We start from the raw sequence: 12,620 nt of genomic DNA on the forward strand, positions 1-12,620 counted from the left end.
TTTTTACTCCAACAGATTGAGGACACCGCCAAACCAGGGCAGAGGAAGGTGCTCCAGAGAGAGATTCGAGCCCTCCTGTACCAGCAACAGGTAAAGCTAAGAGGTGGTGAGATTGGTAATGTACGGGTGACAGACCCGATACCCATTGTGATTCCCCCAATGAGTGAAATGCTGATTTGGTGTAGGGCAGCAATAGGTCTCAAGGGACAGAACTACCAGGCAGTAGTGGAGCCCATTAGCTCAGAGCACAGACCTACACTCCTAACTGCTAGAGGGGTAGTTGACGTACGCAATGGGAGGGTGCCCGTACGACTCCTAAATTGTGGGGAGGAGGAAGTCAAATTGCCAAGGTATGCTACTGTTGCTAGATTGTATACTGTGAATGATGATGCCAGATGCAGTGGAGGACAACGACTCCGAAGCTCAGCTGGAGGATTGGTGTCAACAGCTCCATGTTGGGACTGACACCACTCCTGTCCATCAGAAACACGGTGTTTACAGAGTGGTTCAGGAATATGAACAAGTGTTTAGTAAACACCCACTTGATTTTGGAAGGGTTAAAGGGGTACAACACCACATACCCACCGGTAACCATCCACCCATTAAGGAGCGTTACCGACCCATACCACCAGCACATTATCAGCAAGCCAAGGAAATGTTGCGTGACATGAAATAGGCAGGGGTAGTAAGGGATAGCTGTAGCCCTTGGGCATCTCCCCTGGTCCTGGTCAGGAAATAGGACGGTAGCATGAGGATGTGTGTAGATTATAGACAGATTAATCGCATAACACATAAAGATGCATACCCTTTGCCCCGTATAGAGGAATCCCTGGCTGCACTAAAATCTGCCAATTACTTCTCTACACTGGATCTCACTAGCGGGTACTGGCAAGTCTCTGTTGCTGAGGAAGACCGGGAGAAGATGCCCTTCACCACCCCAATGGGACTGTGCAAGTTCAACAGTATGCCGTTTGGACTCTGCAATGCACCCGGAACGTTCCAGAGGCTGATGGAGTGTTGCTTGGGACATCGGAACTTCGAGACAGTGCTGCTGTACCTGGATGACGTTATCGTGTACTCGAGGACGTATGAGGACCATCTGAAGCACCTGGCGGAGGTATTTGAAGCATTGTCCCGGTTTGGGATGAAACTAAAGCCTTCTAAATGCCACTTGCTCAAGCTGAAGGTTCAGTACCTGGGGCACGTAGTCAGCTCGGAGGGAGTAGCACCAGACCCGGATAAGGTCACTGCCATCCACAAGTGGCCTGAGCCGAGAAGCATCAAAGAAGTACGGCAATTCCTGGGACTGGTCGGGTACTACAGGTGGTTCATAAAGGACTATACCAAAAAGGTAGCACCTCTACAAGACCTCCTGGTAGGACAGTCCAAAAGAGGAAAGAGTCCCCCATTCCAGTGGGGCAAAGAACAGGCTGAATCCTTTGCAGTAATGAAGGAAATCCTGACTGGTGAAGAAATCCTGGCTTACCCTGACTACAGCCAGCCTTTCCTGCTGTACACCGACGCCAGCAACGAGGGACTGGTAGCTGTGTTGTCCCAGAAGCAAAATGGAAGAGAGAAGGTAATTGCCTATGCCAGTAGGAAGCTTCGCCCTACCGAGAGGAACCCGGAGAACTACAGTTCCTTCAAACTGGAGTTCCTGGCCTTGGTCTGGGCTATCACTAAAAGGTTCAAGCATTACCTAGCCTCAACTAAGTTTACAGCTTTTACTGACAACAATCCCTTGACACACCTGGAGACAGCCAGGTTGGGAGCCATGGAACAGCGTTGGGTGGCCAGACTGTCAAATTATCAGTTCGCCATCAAGTACCGGGCAGGTCACAAGAACACCAATGCTGATGCCCTGTCAAGGATGCCCCACCAGTCAGACACCGAGGATGAAGTAGATGATTTAGAGGAAGTGGAATTACCTGCTTTCCACCGAAGCGGAGTGGTCCATGTGCAACACGTCACCAGAAGACGTCAGGGAAGAACGCTGAATCCTCTACCCCATCACAGTTGGAAGGAGACTCAAGACAGTGACCCGGTTGTCAACTTCATCAAAAGACTGATCACCCAGGAAGGTTCTCACCTGGAGAAGGATGCTCCTCCGCAAGCCAAGCAACTGTGGAATGAGAGAAGCTGGCTGTTCATCTAAAGAGAGAAGCTGTTGTAAGGCAGCACTAGTCATCATAATGGGGGATACTCGCTGCACCGGGTCAATTAATGCACACCAGCAATGTCTTTCCGGTATTTCACAATGCTGCAGTTTATTGCACTTCATAAACCACAGTTCACACATATAATGTCCACGAGCCCAAATGGCAGACAGGCCCACTTGGCCCAGGTTACAGCCTTCAGCAAGGTAATACTTTAGCAATGTCCATACAAGTGTCCATATAACAAAGTGTGTTACCTTTGCCGGGTTTTAGCTGCTGCAGTCCATTTAATCCGCCACCACTGTGGCTTTAAGGCTTTCCCAGGTGGGGGTCTCTAGCCGTCGTCCCGTCTAAGGCTACTGGAATGTTTCACTCACACACATCCAGTCTGCGCCTTTCCGGACTCTTCACCAAGCCGCTGCCTTCCAAGGCCACTGGCATCTACACAAGATCCAGCCTCGACCTTTCAGGCTGCCAGGCTTCACTGTATCACGGTGTCCCACACATACGGGGAACAGGCCTCACGCCCAACACCCCGAACACACCTGTCTCCCATCAAGCAGGGTTTATATATCCATCCCATGCACACACACGCACACACACACAGGCAGGACCTTGCTGATGTCACAGTCATGTGATCAGACAGACATTCTGTGCGCGCAGGACCTGTGCTATGTCACAGTCATGTGACCAGTCACCTGAGGGGGAAGGTACATGGTCAGGTAAAACACATCCTGGACCATTACCGTAATGCCAGAAAGTCGCTGCATTACACTGTGCAGAAGATATGTCAACCCCAAGACCCATGAAATGGTGTGGCAGATTGTTGTACCCAGGACGGATAGTGTTGGAAGCCTACCACGATCAAGCAGGTCACTTTGGCTGGAAGAAGCTGGAAACCCTGCTGAAGGACCGATTCTATTGGGTTGGAATGCGGAGTTCCATAGAGAGGTGGTGCCGGAATTGTGGGCCCTGTAGCCTCTGAAGGAAAGACTACGCAGCCAGAAAGCACCCTTGCAGTCCATCAAAACAACCCAGCCCGTGGAGATTGTCACTCTGGATCACGTCAAGCTGTCACCCAGCAGGTCAGGCTATTCCTATGCACTGACCATGGTGGATCATTATTCCCGGTTCCTGGTGGTAGCCCCTGTCAAGGATCTCACAGCAGAAACTGCAGCAAGAACGTTCCAAGCATACTTCTGCAGGCCCCATGGATACCCGGACAAAGTGCTGACGGATCAAGGCCCTGCCTTTGAAGCCGAGCTGTTTAAAGAATTCTGTCATCTCTATGGGTGCAAAAAGATCCGGACTACGCCTATCACCCTCAGACTAATGGTTTGTGTGAGAAAATGAACAACATCGTCATAGACCTGCTGAAAACCTTACCCTTGGAAGAAAGGAACCAGTGGCCAGACAAACTACCTGACCTGGTAGATCTGTACAATCACATACCTGTGAGTTCTACAAATTGTACCCCAGCGTACCTCATGAGAGCAAGACCTGGGAAATTGCCCATGGACCTGGAACTCGGAGTGGTAGAACCTGAAGCAGATATGTCCACTGAAGACTGGGATACAAATCAGCAAGAGCAGTATAGGAGAGTACAAGCCTGTGTCGAAGACAGTCTGAACAGAGTAAGGGAAAGGCAAGAAGAACAGTACAATAAACATGCCCCAGCAAACCCTTGGCACCTGGAGAGATAGTGCTAAAGCGGAAGAGAAGAAGTCACAAGCTCGATGACCAGTGGGAAAGAGAACCCTACACAGTGCTGAACTCCCGATTTGACAACAGTAAAACTTGGCTGATTAGCAAAGATTGAGGTAAAACAACTGCAACTGTCTCAAGAGACCATCTGAAAGTGTGCCCAAGTCTACTGAAGACAACGGAAGAAGAAGTGCCTCCTATAGCACCAGAAGAAGCCAAGGAAGAAGTGCTTCATGTAACGGGTCTGGGAGGCGGAACCTCTGAGCTACTATACAAGGGGGCGGTCCTTGTAAGGGAGCGGGTGGCGACCAGGGAAGACGGGCAGGCAGTCACAGCAGGTGACCGGGACAGTCTCTGAGTGAACGGGCTGGAGGTCACGGCAAGTGACCGGGGCAGTCTCTGGATGAACGGGCAGGAGGTCACGGCAAGTGACCGGGGTAGTCTCTGGATGAACGGGCAGGAGGTCACGGCAAGTGACCGGGGCAGTCTCTGGATGAACGGGCAGGAGGTCACGGCAAGTGACCGGGGCAGTCTCTGGGTAAAGGGTAGGTACGACCTGTGATGGCTGAGCCTCCAGGTAGGCTAGCAGGCAGATGGTAGATGTGTGCTCCCAGGTGAGCAAGCGAGAGTCTCTGGATAAACGGGTGGTCACAGCATGTGACGGCGGAGCCTCCAGGTAGGCCAACAGACAGGCAGCAGATGAGCGCTCCCAGGTGAGCGGGCAGGAGTCTCTGGAATGGCAGGTGGTCACAGCACGTGACGGCGGAGCCTCCAGGTAGGCCAACAGACAGGCAGCAGATGAGCGCTCCCAGGTGAGCGGGCAGGAGTCTCTGGAATAGCCGGTGGTCACAGCACGTGACGGCGGAGCCTCCAGGTAGGCCAACTGACAGGCAGCAGATGAGCGCTCCCAGGTGAGCGGGCAGGAGTCTCTGGAATGGCAGGTGGTCACAGCACGTGACGGCGGAGCCTCCAGGTAGGCTAGCAGGCAGGTAGCAGATGTGCGCTCCCAGGTGAGCGGGCAAGCTGGTCCATAGACAGACTGACAGGAGTAGGAAGGCAGACCGTCGGACCTCAGGCTAGCAAGCAGGTAGGAGGAATGTCAGGCAGGAAACAGACAGCAAACTGGCAGGATTCTGGCAGGTAACTGACAGGTAACTGGCAACGGGACCTGAGGGCTGAAGCAGAGTAGTGAACAGTGCAACAACATTGCTCGGGCACCTCCATTTTGGAGGAGGTGCCTTATATATGGTGAAGTCCTCCGGCCATTGGCCGGGGACTCCTTAGGACGGCGCGCGCGGCCCCTTTAAGAGGGAGGGAGCGCGCGCGCGCCCTAAGCACAGTGGCCGGGAAGGAGTGCGCGCTGCCAGCAGAGCGGGAGGAGGACGCCGGGCTCGGAGCAGAGGGGTGAGGGGAACAGCGTCCCTGCCTAGCAGAGGGCAGGGATGCCGGCGCTACAGTACCCCCCCTTTAGGCCCCCCCTTTTTTAGGTCAGAGAGAAATTTAGCTAGGATGAGAGGGGCATGGATGTTCTCCCGGGGCTCCCACGTTCTCTCTTCAGGGCCAAACCCCTTCCAATCTACTAGAAAAAAGGTCTTCCCTCTTACCCTTTTGGTGGCCAGAATGTTCTCTACCTCAAATTCGTTTTCAGCGGAAACCGGAGCAGGAGGCGTACCTGTAGACTTGGAAAAAGAGTTAAGTACCACAGGTTTGAGGAGAGATACATGGAAGGAGTTAGGGATCCGCAAGTTGGCCGGGAGTTTCAATTTATAGGCCACCGGGTTGATCTGACTGATGACCTCCAGAGGACCGATGAACCGAGGCCCTAACTTATAGGAAGGAATCTTGAGCCGGACATATTTGGACGAGAGCCAGACCTTATCCCCTGGACGGAATTGAGGAGGATCCAGACGTTTTTTGTCAGCATGTCTTTTCATACGCTCGGATGACAGAAGGAGTGCGGACCGGGTACTCTCCCATATGGAGGAAAATTTGTTAACAAGAGATTCCGCAGCCGGATTGTCCACCGAAGTGGACACGGGAAATGGGATCCGAGGATGCTGACCGAAGACTACAAAAAACGGGGATTTGGAGGAAGATTCGCTCTCGTGATTGTTGTAAGAAAATTCGGCCCATGGCAGGAGATCCACTCAATCTGAATGGTGGGCATTAACGAAGTGCCGGAGGTAACTGGTCAGGTTCTGATTGATCCGCTCCACTTGACCATTAGACTGTGGGTGGTAAGCGGAGGAGAAGTCCAGGGTGACGTCTAGCAGTTTACAAGTGGCTCTCCAGAAGCTTGGAAAAGCGGTCAGCGACCACCCAAATGACCGTACAACCGGCAGAGACGGGGAGATCAGTTATAAAGTCCATTGCTATATGCTGCCAGGGGGCAGCAGGTACTGGAAGCGGAAGGAGGCGACCGGCTGGCAGATGTCTCGGAACCTTGTTGCGGGCGCAGGACACACAGGCAGAAACAAAGTCTATTACGTCCTTGTGCAGGGTAGGCCACCAGTAGTGCCGGGTAATAAGCTGGAGGGTCTTTTTCTGACCGGCGTGGCCAGCTAGTTTAGACGAGTGACCCCAGTGTAGGATCTTCTCCCGATCAGGTACTGATACGAACGTCTTACCGGGAGGGAGACGATTTAGACTCACGGGAGCCACCTGCATTACTCTGGCGGGATCGATGATGTGTTTCGGTTCTTCCTCGAGATCAGACACCAGAAAGGATCGGGACAAGGCATCCGCCTTGATGTTTTTGTCAGCCGGGCGAGAATGAAGAATAAAATCAAAGCGAGCAAAAAACAAGGACCACCGAGCTTGGCGCGGGTTAAGTCTCTGGGCATGCTTGAGGTAATCCTAGTTCTTGTGGTCAGTGTAAATTATTACCGGGTGAAGAGCCCCTTCGAGCAGGTAACGCCACTCCTCCAATGCCAGCTTGATGGCCAATAACTCACGATCTCCCATGGAATAGTTGCGCTCAGAAGAGGAGAAGAGTTTGGAGAAGAAGCCACAAGTTACCATTCTCCCGGAAGATGATTTTTGGGTAAGGAACGCTTCGGCTCCAGAGGAGGAGGCGTCAACCTCCAGGAAGAACTGCTTGTTGCCATCTGGGCGATGCAGCACCGGGGCGGAAGAGAAGGCCTGTTTTAAGGAAAGAAAGGCCTCCTCTGCTTCAGGCGGCCACTCTCTGGGATTAGTGCCCTTACGGGTGAGCGCGGAAATTGGGGCAGTCCGGGAAGAGAAGTGCAGTATGAAGAGGCGGTAGTAGTTGGCGAAGCCCAGGAACCACTGAATGGCCTTCAACCCCTCCGGTCGGGGCCATTTCTCGATGGCAGACAGTTTCTCTGGATCCATTCGTAGGCCGGTCTGAGAAATAATGTAGCCCAAAAACGGAAGCGAGGTCTGCTCAAAGAGGCACTTCTCATATTTAGCGAAGAGGTGATTCTGCCTGAGCCTGAGCAGGACCTGACGAACGTCCCTCCGGTGAGTCTGGAGATCCGGAGAGAAGACCAAGATGTCATCCAGGTACACCACTACGCAGGAGTAGAGAAGGTCCCGGAAGATGTCATTGACCAACTCTTGAAAGACGGCAGGAGCGTTACAGAGACCAAAGGGCATTACCAGATATTCATAGTGGCCGTCCTGGGTGTTGAATGCAGTCTTCCATTCATCCTCTTGACGGATACGGACCAGGTTGTACGCCCCACGGAGGTCCAGTTTGGTGAAGATTCTAGCCCCCCTCAGACGATCAAATAATTCTGGAATGAGCGGAAGGGGGTACTTATTCTTCACCGTGATCTGGTTAAGGCCTCTATAGTCTATACAGGGACGGAGAGAGACGTCCTTCTTTTTTACGAAAAAGAAGCCTGCTCCCGCCGGGGAGGTAGATTTCCGGATGAATCCCCTGGCCAAATTCTCCTCAATATATTCGGACATCGACCGGGTCTCAGCAGCGGACAATGGGTAAATACGCCCACGGGGAGGCGTAGTACCGGGTAACAGGTCGATAGGACAGTCGTATGGTCTATGAGGGGGTAATGTCTCTGCCTCCTTTTTATTAAAGACATCAGCAAATGACCAATAGGGAATCGGAAGTCCAGGTAGATTAGTTGGGGTAGGAGAAGGACGGGCGGGATGAACAGGAACCAAACAAGTCTTATGACAGTCCTGTCCCCAGCGAAGGACCTCTCCGGTCTGCCAGTCAAGCATGGGTGCATGTTTCTGGAGCCAAGGTAGACCTAGTAAGAGGGCGTGAGAGAGTCCAGGCAGAACATGAAAAGAGATGCTCTCAGAATGCAGCATTCCCACCTGCAGAGTTATGGATTCGGTGATGAGTTGGATGGGACGTGGTAAGAGACCCCCATCCACAGCAGCGACAGATAAAGGTATAGCCAGAGGTTTGGTGGGAATGCGGTATTTTTCTACCAGAGCCTGTGAAATAAGATTCCCGGCCGCTCCAGAGTCAAGTTGGGCTAGTTCGAAATAACGATTCTCCCCGCAGATAATTGAGACTGACAGCAGCAGAGATGGAGAGGATTTATTCTTGTCTAGGTCGACCTCTCTGAGCGAACCTAGACACAGGCGTTTCCCGACCTCTCCGGGCAGGTACGGATCCGGTGCTCCTTAATGCCACAGTAGAAGCAGCTCCCCTCGGCACGGCGTAAGTCCTGACGGGTTTTGACCATCTTGGTCTGGTCGACCTGCATAGGCTCAGGAGAGTGTACCTGGGGAGAAACGGAGGGAGTGACGGGTTTCTGAAAAGTAGGAGCTAGACGTGGAAACCTCCTCTCATGGGTGACTTCTTTGGCACGCTCCTGGAACCGTAGGTCAATCCGGGTGGCAAGAGTTATTAGGTCATCGAGAGTGGTAGGAATGTCTCGACCGGCGAGTTCATCTTTAATACGGCCGGACAGACCCTCCCAGAAGACAGATACCAGAGCGTCGTTATCCCAGGCCAGCTCCGAGGCAAGGGTACGGAACCGTATGGCATATTGGGCCACGGTGAGACTTCCCTGACGGAGGCGTAGCAGAGATGATGCGGATGAGGTCTTCCGTCCGGGTTCGTCGAAGACTTTCCGGAAAGCCGTGAGAAAGGCAGACAAGTCGGACACCAGGGGGTCTCCTCTCTCCCATAGAGGATTTAGCCAGGCCAGGGCCTCCCCGGTGAGATGGGACATGATGAAGGCAATTTTGGCCCGGTCGGAGTTAAACTGGTGGGACAGGAGTTCAAAGTGCAGGGTGCACTGATTTATAAAGCCCCGAGCCTGAGCGGAGTCGCCTCCGAAGCGAGGAGGTGCAGAAAGCCGGGGTCCGGGGTAGGATACCATAGTATTGGTGGGCTGCGGAGCTGCCGGATTGCGAGTCATGGCACTGGCGGTGGTTGCTGGTGGAGCAGTCAGAGTGTCCAGGCGAGAATTGACATTCCGCAGGTGACCCAGGATGGACTCCTGTTGGGACCTCTGACGGGACAGTTCATGACACAGGTCCGAGAGTGAGGGAGCTTGGGTGCCACCGGGTTCCATGGCCCGAGCAAACTGTAACGGGTCTGGGAGGCGGAACCTCTGAGCTACTATACAAGGGGGCGGTCCTTGTAAGGGAGCGGGTGGCGACCAGTGAAGACGGGCAGGCAGTCACAGCAGGTGACCGGGACAGTCTCTGAGTGAACGGGCTGGAGGTCACGGCAAGTGACCGGGGCAGTCTCTGGATGAACGGGCAGGAGGTCACGGCAAGTGACCGGGGTAGTCTCTGGATGAACGGGCAGGAGGTCACGGCAAGTGACCGGGGCAGTCTCTGGATGAACGGGCAGGAGGTCACGGCAAGTGACCGGGGCAGTCTCTGGGTAAAGGGTAGGTACGACCTGTGATGGCTGAGCCTCCAGGTAGGCTAGCAGGCAGATGGTAGATGTGTGCTCCCAGGTGAGCAAGCGAGAGTCTCTGGATAAACGGGTGGTCACAGCATGTGACGGCGGAGCCTCCAGGTAGGCCAACAGACAGGCAGCAGATGAGCGCTCCCAGGTGAGCGGGCAGGAGTCTCTGGAATGGCAGGTGGTCACAGCACGTGACGGCGGAGCCTCCAGGTAGGCCAACAGACAGGCAGCAGATGAGCGCTCCCAGGTGAGCGGGCAGGAGTCTCTGGAATAGCCGGTGGTCACAGCACGTGACGGCGGAGCCTCCAGGTAGGTCAACTGACAGGCAGCAGATGAGCGCTCCCAGGTGAGCGGGCAGGAGTCTCTGGAATGGCAGGTGGTCACAGCACGTGACGGCGGAGCCTCCAGGTAGGCTAGCAGGCAGGTAGCAGATGTGCGCTCCCAGGTGAGCGGGCAAGCTGGTCCATAGACAGACTGACAGGAGTAGGAAGGCAGACCGTCGGACCTCAGGCTAGCAAGCAGGTAGGAGGAATGTCAGGCAGGAAACAGACAGCAAACTGGCAGGATTCTGGCAGGTAACTGACAGGTAACTGGCAACGGGACCTGAGGGCTGAAGCAGAGTAGTGAACAGTGCAACAACATTGCTCGGGCACCTCCATTTTGGAGGAGGTGCCTTATATATGGTGAAGTCCTCCGGCCATTGGCCGGGGACTCCTTAGGACGGCGCGCGCGGCCCCTTTAAGAGGGAGGGAGCGCGCGCGCGCCCTAAGCACAGTGGCCGGGAAGGAGCGCGCGCTGCCAGCAGAGCGGGAGGAGGACGCCGGGCTCGGAGCAGAGGGGTGAGGGGAACAGCGTCCCTGCCTAGCAGAGGGCAGGGACGCCGGCGCTACACTTCACACAGTTCTAGGAGATTTCCCTGCAGACTGGCCTCAACTTGATGGAGCAGTGATTATACCCGTAATACACTTCTATCAGCCACAAGAAGAACCTGTGAGTGCTCTAGAAGAACCTGCTCGGGAACAGGAAGAGTCCCCAGTAAGAGGAGGATCAACCGTTAAGACAGAGCCTGAAGGCCCAGTGGACAGTGTACTTGCCAGTCCCATAGAGAGATTAAGGCAGTTCTATAATCTACCAGCACGTACACCTGCTAGATTAACAGAAAGTGAATGCACAGACACTAGTAACACCCCAGTGCTACGAAGGTCCACACGCAGCACACAAGGACAAATCCCTGCTAGGTTTAGGGAGTAAGCACAAAGTGCCTACATTATAAATAGTTACCCAGTTGGGTATTGCGTATTTGTTTATTGTGTAAACTGAAAACATACGTGCCTTTAGTTACCCGTTAGGGTATAGAGACTTGTAGGCTGAGGACTGTGAGCAGCCAAAAACTTTATTTGTATATATTTTGCACTTATCAAAAACGCCTATAAATGACCACAAAACAAAAACCCGTTTGGCGTGGCCGAAGACGTGGTCCAGCACCTGGATCACTTATGCCCTGTAGCCACGCCCAGGGCCTACGTTGAGTGTTTTCAGGCGGGTCCCTCATGTTCTTTCTTTGGTGAAATGGACACCTGGTTACGGGACTTGCTGTAACTTTATTAATGTTATTATACTTGTTGTTATTATTATTATTGTTGTAACCTGTTAAAAAAAATAAAAAATGCTTCAGTCCAGGAGTACTGAATTGTACTAGGGGGGAATGTGGCACCCTGCTCCTGCTGCGCACAGGTACCAGTCGACCCAGGGTGCATGGACGGATTTCTCCACAAGAGGCCCTCATTACATACAAACATCTCCACCCTTCCACCTCACACCACCAGAGGGAGCCCGATAGGGATATATATATGGAGGGTGGAGCCAGGCCGCTCAGAGAGTGAGTTCAGTTAGTTGTTGGAGAGCGTGCTGATGCTGAGAGCAGCGAAGACGCAGCGCGTCTGCTGCTGAGTTCTGAGGGCCCCGAGTGTGGCCGAAGGCAAAAGGAGAAAGGAGAGAGGAGATAAGGGGGCAGAGGAGCATCATAGGCTCACCCCGATATACAAACCGGACACCGGGTCCGCGCCTACAGGGTCCCTTTATAACCAGTAGGGATCACCGGCATTCCAGGAGGACTACAAGTCCCTGGCAGACCTGAAGCTAGACCCATTACAGGACCAGGAACCACGAAGGCCCCAGCGTTACCAGGGATAGTGGTAGCCAGCAGAAGGTCCTACTACCGAGCGACAGGTGAAGGAACAACACGACACATAAACTAGGCCCAGTTGCAGGCTGGCCAGGAGCATACAGAGAGGCAAACACGGACCAGGAGGCCTTATACCCGCTCACTGGGGAGAAGTCCTGAAGTGCACCCATCCTACTGAGTACCCTGGACCGTACCTGACATCCGCACCAGTAAAGGTATTGAAGCGAATCCCCTGTCTCTGTCAGTTACTCCTGCTGCCCCATCCACCTGCACTACAAGTCCCAGCATCACCACCATCAAACTCCACACTTCCCCGGGGGCCCGCTCCACCTGTGGGGAGCAGAAACACCTCAGCTGCCATCCCATCACCCCCCGGAGGTCTGCAGCGGCGCTGGTAAACCTTACCAGGTACCACAGGTGGCGTCACAAGCTATTTACTTTACTTTTCCTATCCAAGTTACAATCCCCCTTTTTGGTTGACCTCCCTGGGCCACGGACCGGGCCAGCCACCGTGATATCCCCCACCAGCATCCATAGGCCCGGCTGCCGAGTACCACATTGCCCCGGGGGAGCGTCATACGCATACTGGAGGCGGACACTCAGACGTCATAGACTGCAAACACTCCCGAAAATGATGCACACCAGAGCACACGTTCGCCCTGTTTGCATCATTACAGTCTATGGCCCCGTCGGCGCATACGTCCTGACC

This window comes from Phyllobates terribilis, unplaced genomic scaffold (genome assembly GCF_046119375.1).
Source record: "Phyllobates terribilis strain yellow unplaced genomic scaffold, ASM4611937v1 Scaffold_1__5_contigs__length_1240528914, whole genome shotgun sequence".
Lineage (NCBI taxonomy): Eukaryota > Metazoa > Chordata > Amphibia > Anura > Dendrobatidae > Phyllobates > Phyllobates terribilis.